At 30.7% G+C, this 6,729-nt stretch overlaps 1 long non-coding RNA gene across 2 annotated transcripts; it reads right to left on the bottom strand.

The window, feature by feature from the left end:
- Positions 1–4,251: 4,251 nt before the first annotated feature.
- Positions 4,252–5,745, bottom strand: LOC126748681 (uncharacterized). 2 transcript variants are annotated; one of them, XR_007664797.1, is made up of 4 exons: positions 5,032–5,745; positions 4,895–4,976; positions 4,687–4,837; positions 4,252–4,619 (listed from the first exon to the last, which is right to left on the bottom strand). It is a non-coding gene; the product is annotated as an uncharacterized LOC126748681 (long non-coding RNA). The 2 variants fall into 2 exon arrangements; XR_007664798.1 differs by having other exon boundaries at positions 4,687–4,834.
- Positions 5,746–6,729: the final 984 nt, after the last annotated feature.

The following is a 6,729-nucleotide window of genomic DNA, read 5'->3' as shown; positions in this document are numbered from 1 at the left end:
AATTACAAGGTAGGATAGAACTTTCCGGCAGTATTTTAATTAAGGCACGTAATATTTTCTATAACTTTTAGAAAAAAACATTTTTTACATCTGAGAACATTACTTTAACAAAAAATCTATATTAAAGAAAATTATCCAATTAAAACTTTGATCAATCATACTTTATTTATGATAGCTTTTTTTTAAACCATTGAATTACATCTATCCTTATAATTGTTTATGTTGAAAAAAGATTGTAAATCTCCCAAGAACAAACAGAAGCCTACATCTTTTTGTGTATTTAAATTAATTCAACCCAAGTTCTCCTTCTATTTTTTTCCTCGCAGATAGCTTGTTTATTTAATAAGAAATAATAAAATTAAATTAGTTACAAATGAATTAAATGTTATCTTTTCTGTGGCCTTTTTCATTTATTTGAATTTCTATTTATACAGTTTGTGTAATTTGTAAAATATTATAATAATAATGCTCTGAAACCGACTTTAATTTAATTAAAAAATAATTAAGGTTGTAACAAAGAGATTAATGATAAATTTACAAAATAGGTGATACTTTAAATCACCTATAATCGGGAGCCAGAGGGCTGTTGTGCACATAAGTTTCCTGATGGAGTCGTCGTATCCAACCGAAGGTTACCAGAGGCCAATAGCCTTGGACAAGCCAGTAAGGCGCTTTGGTCTGATTTTTTTCTGCTCTTTTTTTATTGTTGTCCAGATATTTAAACGTACCGCGCGTGAGTGCTGTGACCTCCCCGATGACGTCTAAACTTTCCTCTCTCCCAGTACCAACGGCACCCATCACTAGCCGAATTTTGCGAAGCGCAGTAGTTGTTTGATGAGACAGGCAGAGGTCCCAACTATATGCGCCTTACCCTGTCAGGTGTTTCCGTCCAACATTGGAGGTTCTGAATCGAGCAGATTTTATTGATGTGGCAGCTACACATTTCGCTATGCCGATTATAGTTTCAACCTACTAGCAGTTTTGCGGATCCTAGTCCAGAGAGAGAATCCGAGAATCCTATCGAAACCATATTCAAGAACATGAAAATATACAGTAAAAATTTCTTATTCCTTTGGTTTAAATGCGAAAGAGTGTATCCGAAAATCGGCTGCTCACATGCTCGTTTACTTGAAAAATGTCAGGTAAAATCTTTACAGGAAAGAAGGGTTTCGGCAGATCTACAATACTTGTATAAATTAATTCATGGCTTAATTGTCTTGCCAGAGATCCTGCAACTACTAAATTTACTCCCTCCTCGGCTGCCAGCTCGCAGTCTTGAAACTTTTCACCTTGCAAGATCTAAAACCAACATTACAAAATTTTTACCTATACGTAGAGCTTGCAATACATACAACTCTATACAGGATCAGTGCGACACATTTAACTGTAACCTAGCCGAAATTAAAAGAATTCACTTAGTTTATATAATCTTTTTTTAGGTATTTATTAATAATTTACTATATCTATAATATTAATTTTATTTTGATAAGATGATTTCATGTTTATAAGCATCTTTTCCTCTCTATTATTGGAGTTTTTCTGTTGAGTCCTGTAAAAAAGAATAAAATAAAATACATTGAGTTTTGATTTTAAATTGATGTTTCAATAGTGTCTAATTTTTATTGTTCATAATTGTAGATTTGTAATGTGTTCATGTTGACTTGATAAATTGACATGTAAATGATAATAGAACTTATTATTTAATAGTGTTGCTTTTGTGGTCCTCTCTTCTATGACTTTCTTTCTTCCCCTGCCGTTGTCTTGCCGTAATTCTTATTTTTTGTTTTGGTTAGGTTTTCGTCGGGTTATTCCAGGGAGATTGTAATTTAATGCAATCGGTTTTTATAATCGCGAGGTAATACCTTTTGCTACAAATGGTACATGAAGGAAAAAATTTATATATAGTATATTAACTAATCTTACACGCTTTATGTATTTTTATTTATAATAAATGATAAAAACCAAACCAAACAGTTGTTAGATATTTAATTTGACAGTGAAAGATACCGATAGTAAAACAAAGATACAAACTACGCAAAGTATTTTGTGGTGTTTAAATGATGGATGAAAATTGTTCTAAACTTGGATTGAAGTGTGGGCAATGTTTTGGTATAAGCTGCTCTAACAAATATTTAATATCCAAAGGTTATGAGGAGTAAAACTACATGTTCGAGTCGATTTATTTTAATACAAATTAATATAACAATTTGCTTATAATATTAACTGTTTTAGATACAAGTAGAAAGTTAAGTTTAATTAAACACGTTTTATTTGTAGGCTTAAGTCGATCTTAAAATAAAATAAATGGAGGACAATACAGAAGGATAAGCGTACAATTGAAACTATTTCGATTGTTTTATTCTTTTTATTAATTTTTTTTTGTGGATTTAAAACAATTTATTAATATTCTAATGGTGGATCATATAGTTGACTTATACAGTGCTTTCGTTTCAAAAGGAACCACCCTTAATCATTTTGGCGGAGTAACTTGGAAAATTGTTTATCATTTAAAATCTACCAAAGTTTAAGTTAAATGTGTGGTAATAAAATATCTTTTATTACCACACAATTGTGCTTAGGTACTAATCGCTTATACGTCAACCGATTTTGTTTTTTTCGGTTTGGTTAGATAAGAGATTATATGCCCTTTAAAATGATGTATCACATTATGGGGCAGCTATTTGAGATACCAATGTATGACGTCGATAAAATATTCATTATTACCAGACATTTAAGCTTACTATTTGCTGGTCCGTCAAGAAGTTATTGAGGGTGGTTCGTTTTGAAATGACAACACTGTATGTCTCGAGATTATAACAGAATATTATTTTAATTTACCAATTATACTAAAATATTGAAAGTTTTTAAGGTCAGTTCTCTTATTAACGGTTTTATTATGTTTAATTTTTATTAATTCAGCTATCAGAGTTTTTTTGTAATTTATTTGTTGGCTTAAAAACACGACATCGTCAACATTAAATGTATGTTCTATGCGCTATTGATCATCGCTTTTTTTGATCATTTCTATGTTCCCGAAGTCTGCCTTTAAGATATATCATCTCGATTTTAAGAGGGCTTATGTTTTGGTTTTTATTTTTGAAAAATAATTGATTTCAGATGCTTTCATGGTTAAAACAAAAATTGCTTAAATATGACTAGAATCTTTTTTATGAATGTATGCCATGATGAGGCAACCATTTGACCTACCAAAGTTTAAGTTAATAAAATTGTATCTTTTATTACCACACAATTTTGTTGTCTGATTCTTATGATTAACTTAGTAGAAACTAAATATTAATTCACAGCAGGACTCGTAGAAGTAAAGACCAACCTTGTCTATAAAATAATATTAATAAAGTAAGTAAAATCAAATATCTTGGTGGTTGGATTAGCATTTGCAATGGAATGAACATATAATAAATTTCAATAAAAAAATTGGAAATATTTTTTTATAAACTTTATTAAGTTAGAAACCATTCTAGAAGAAAATTGCTTTATATACTTGGCTTGTGGATTCCATACTAAGATACTGTAAAAATTCTATCGGGAGGTGCCTATAGTAACAGTATTAAAAAACTTTTATGTGTCTAAATACTGTATTGAAGAAGACTTCAAAGGAGACATTGTAGACATCCAACTGATGATTTATACTATACCTATAAAATTTTAAATATTCGATATATATACAGGGCGGAACTAGAATAAATTCGCTATCGCTCTTGAAAAAAATATTTGAGAAAAACACAAAAACACGGCTACTAAAAGTTTTTGAGGCTTTTAAAAATGTATAAAAACTTTTTTTCAACTTTTCTGAAAGGATGAACCCTAACCCTACTTAATTTTTTAATAGGATGATGTCACTTGTAGCACCTTGTTGGAGAGCTCTTTTAAAAAAGAAATTGACGGAGTACTTTTCTTTTTGAAATAAATCAACCATTGACTTTAAATTGAAAAAAACTGCTTAGAGGTATGGAAATTAACAACAAAAAACGCGTACTTTGTTTATCTTGAGAAAGTGATCAATCTGTAAAAAAGTATTTCAGCCATCTTACAAGAGGTCACTTAAAAAATTATGTAAGTCCTGACATAATTTTTTAAGTGGAATGATACCTCTTGTGCCACATTGTACAAATGCTCATTTAAAAATGGAGGTTCGACATTTTGTTTGTCATTAATTTATTAAAAAAATCGAATTTCTTTTGAAATTAAATTGAAACGTTTCTGGTTCTGTTTAAGTTTTAAAAGATCATGAAAAGTTAACCCATTTGGGGTTTGTTTCAGTATAATAATAACAATTTTACAAGTTAAAAATTACAATTTTTACATTAGTATTTACCTAAAAGAAAAAGGTACATGTATACATTTAATAGTAAAAGTCGTTTGTTTCGTATAAAAATAACAACTAGTTGAAAAGTATTTGACCTTTATCAACCAAATACATCATGGTTTCGCAAAATTGTAATCTACGATCGGCATCGTCCACTAGCAAAACCTAGACTGGATTCAGCGGTTTGGATTGGTGCGGCCTGGTGACTTCAGAATTTTCAAAACTGTTTGGTGACATCGATCGTAATCCCGTGCTACTTATCTTGCCGGAGTTATAGGTGATTCTTTATAACCTAGTAGAATATCCAGTTTTGTATCCTCACTTACCAATGGTTGTTTTTGTTTAGGGATACCGCTTACATTTTCCCGAGTATTGAACTGATCCGCAATTTTAATCACAGTACTTTGACTCAGTAGGGGCAAATCAGCATGAGTTTCTCGAAATATAGCCACAACTTCATCCGGTTTTCAAGCCCAATCATCATTAGGACTTCGATTTTTAAAATTCCTGCTAAATACGGCTTTTTGGCGTAAATAAATAATCAGAAATATTAAATATTGAGCTTACTTTATCAAAAAACACTTTTCCAATAATACCTTCTCCTTAATTCGATTTATGTCGCGTACCAGCGAATAGTGACCAAAAATGTCTGGGAAATAAAAATATTGAGCTTACTTTATCAAAAAACACTTTTCCAATAATACCTTCTCCTTAATTCGATTTATGTCGCGTACCAGCGAATAGTGACCAAAAATGTCTGGGAATAATGGATATTTTACCGAACCCAACCCAACCCAACTTTTGTATTTTAAATGGCTATCCTAAGTGTATACATTATTCTAAAAGGCACAGAATCTCCCATCTAACCAAACCGAAAAAAACAAGATCGGAGAACGTATAAGCATATAGTAAGCAAAATTGTGTGGTAATAAAAGATACAATTTTATTAACTTAAACTTTGGTAGGTCAAATGGTTGCCTCATCGTGGCACACAATATTTTAAATGGCAAACAATTTTCCATCTTACTTCGCCAAAAAAACTGATGCAAGTTAAAGCGATTTACCAGTAAAAATGTATGGTAATAAACATTTCATTGAGTCCAAAAAATCCAGTCCTCGAAAAACCCCACCTGAAATTATTAATGAGTTAAAGGATCGAATTAGTCGCGAATGTAGAGATATTAGCGGACAAACTCTTGAGACAATGTTAGTAAGGAATTTCAAGACAGACACTATTATTGTCTCCCAAATAACGGAGAAAACTTGGAGCACTTAATAAAATAAATTCTGGGAACTGATGAAATTGAAAAAAATATTGTTTATTTTTTAAACATAATTTTACACCCTTACTGTATTATAAAATAGCCGTTATTACCAGACATTTTACCTCACTATTCGCTGGTACTGTCTTAATTTTTTTGCTTACAATAAATGTGTCACAAGATAGTGTTTCCATTTGACATATCAAGTGAGGTTAGCTGGAAGTGATTGACAGAACTTTGTCAAATATAAAATTAATCGTCCCCTGTATATTGACGTGTTGTGTTTTTCTTCAAGAAGGTATTAAGGGTGGTTCGTTTTGAAATGGAAGCACTGTATAAGTAGGTATTCGTATAGAGGCTGCCTCTACATCAAGAGTAAAATTACAAAAACAAATCTTCCTATTGATTTTGTGAGTAATTGCTTATGTCAAAGATTTGCCTATGCTTTTTATTATAGAGTTCCTGTTTCAATTAAGAACGCTCCATATGAAAAAAAATTGAAAAATATTACAAAAATCTTTTGGTTAGAAAATCATGAATATTTTAAAGGCTTGTTAAACTAAATTTAAGAATAAAAATTTACGTTTTTTTGTAATTTTTATTGTATTAAAAATTAGATTTCATAATTATAGAATCGTTCCCCCATTCTTGCCGTCGGCCGCCTTTGTCTTCTCACCAGTGTCATAACTCATAAATATGGTGATATTAATAAAGTTGATTAGTTTATAGTTACAAATATGCAACTGTAGCTCCACAAGTGAAAATTTTCTATATGAGGTTTGATTTGGTATTACAGCACTGTTAAGAATATTATTCTTTTATGGTCTAGCGTACTACTTTCTGTTCACTTTTTTACGCGACTACATCATAAAAAAAGCAAAGTCAATTAAAACTTAAAACTAATTACTACCGGGTGGTGCGTCGTCGAGCGGAACATAGGAAAACCAATGTAAATTTTAAGGGAGTCAATTATTGGCTTCCCTGTACATTTTATCGAAAAAATGTAAGATAACTTTTTGAAGAGACTAATCTGGCAAACCCTTGTGCAAAGTTTCAAAAAATTTTAATAAGCGAATCTTGAATTATTCAATTAAATGTAATTGCAAAATTGGCAATTTTTCGGTTCAGGTAAAACCAAAC

This window comes from Anthonomus grandis, chromosome 22 (genome assembly GCF_022605725.1).
Source record: "Anthonomus grandis grandis chromosome 22, icAntGran1.3, whole genome shotgun sequence".
NCBI lineage: Eukaryota > Metazoa > Arthropoda > Insecta > Coleoptera > Curculionidae > Anthonomus > Anthonomus grandis.
This window is presented reverse-complemented; position numbering and strand designations above follow the sequence as displayed.